Source organism: Bison bison, unplaced genomic scaffold, assembly GCF_000754665.1.
Source record: "Bison bison bison isolate TAMUID 2011002044 unplaced genomic scaffold, Bison_UMD1.0 scf7180017610886, whole genome shotgun sequence".
Taxonomy (NCBI): domain Eukaryota; kingdom Metazoa; phylum Chordata; class Mammalia; order Artiodactyla; family Bovidae; genus Bison; species Bison bison.
Genome location: NW_011440131.1, coordinates 1 through 1,488, shown reverse-complemented (window position 1 = coordinate 1,488; position 1,488 = coordinate 1). Strand labels below are relative to the sequence as shown.

The 1,488-nt window shown below is 52.3% G+C and overlaps 1 long non-coding RNA gene across 1 annotated transcript; it reads right to left on the bottom strand.

Annotated features, from left to right (window-relative positions):
- Positions 1 to 256: 256 nt before the first annotated feature.
- LOC105004359 lies at positions 257 to 1,134 on the bottom strand. The gene is made up of 4 exons (XR_827211.1): positions 1,032 to 1,134; positions 856 to 944; positions 548 to 611; positions 257 to 363 (listed from the first exon to the last, which is right to left on the bottom strand). It is a non-coding gene; the product is annotated as an uncharacterized LOC105004359 (long non-coding RNA).
- Between the last annotated feature and the right edge of the window lie 354 nt (positions 1,135 to 1,488).

The following is a 1,488-nucleotide window of genomic DNA, read 5'->3' as shown; positions in this document are numbered from 1 at the left end:
GAGGGAGGGAAGGAAGGAGAAAGACGATGCCTCTTCCTCCCCCTTCAGAGGTCCTGTGTGTTAACAATAAATCTAAAGCCCTGACAGTTGGGGCTCAGAGGGACCTATATTATCTGAGGGCAGAAGGACAGGACAGGAAAGACTCCTGGATTCCCTCCAGGCTTACTGGAACTTCAGACTTTTCTCCCTGAACACAGACCTTATCTGACTCAGAGAAAGCACATCTCTGCATTCAGCGCTGGGAGGACTCACCTCTGCAGGGGCAGACAGGGCATGTGTGGCTGCAGCGATCCACTCCCCAGGCTGCAGGTCAAAAGTCACCCCTTGCTGACCAAGCTGCCCCAACAGACAGGCCGCCGCACTCTGTGGAGAGTCAGATGAGGAGGAGGAATGTCCCAATCTGAATGGTACTCAGGACAGGTGGAGAGGGTGTCTGTCTCCAGAAGAATGCCTCACAAACAGCTGCACATTAGGAAACAACTCTCCCGCTCCCAGAAGGTGGGATGATAGGGTGAAAAGGCAAGGAAGATGAACGCTGAGAACTCACCACAAGAGAGACGACGTGCGAATGCGTAAAGACGGTAGCAATCTCACTGCCTAGCTTCTCCATTCTGGAATAAGGAGATACATCAGGGATGCAGCTGTGTGAAAGGAGGCTGCTGAGTGACCTGCCCTCTCCCTTGGATGGCACTTTCCACCAAAGCTGCATGTCCACCTCCAGGGCACAGAGTTCATGGGAATCTATGTCTCTTCTTTGCAGAGAAACCTTCACTCTGTCCTAGTCCCTCCCAAGGACAGGCTGTATGGTGTCACTCCCCATAATCCATGTCAGGGTGACCCTACTTTATGACTCACCCACAAGGCAGATCTTGGAGGCGAAGGACAAGAAGGGAGAGGAGGTAGAGAGTCACTTCAGTAGACTCTTCCCTATCTACTACCTTTACCTATAAAGGAAACCCAAGGCATCAGAGTGTCCTCTGATTGAGATGGTGGGACCCCCTAAGAGATGCCCACTTGTGCCACTGGCCTACCTTGCCCTGGGCCAAGTTCAACAGTGACTCCAAGGCCAGGGGTTCTTGCCCAAGAAGATGGCATAAGCGTTCACTAACATGGCAGCAGGAGTAGAGAACCTAAGGGGTGTGGGAAGCAGTTGGTCAGGGAGGCAGGTCCTAGACTAGAAGGCTCAGCTGAAAGCAGGCTAGCCTCTTGACAGATCTAGGGGTGTCAGAGAAATTCAGGGCATGTCCACCTCTTGCTGAGAGACTGAGATGCAGACATGTCTCAGTTCTAGTGAGGACTGGCTGACAGCTGGGCTATCTCAGCTGAACTGATTTAAAAGCAGAAAGGGGTCCTCCTCTATGGGAGGGCAACAGGGGGGGATGTCTCTCATCTCTCTCTGTTTCTCTCAGTGTCTCTTTCTCTCTCTTTCTCATTCCTGGAAGTGAAAAAGAAATCTGAGGGGCCAAGAGTTCTGGGCAGGCAGTACCT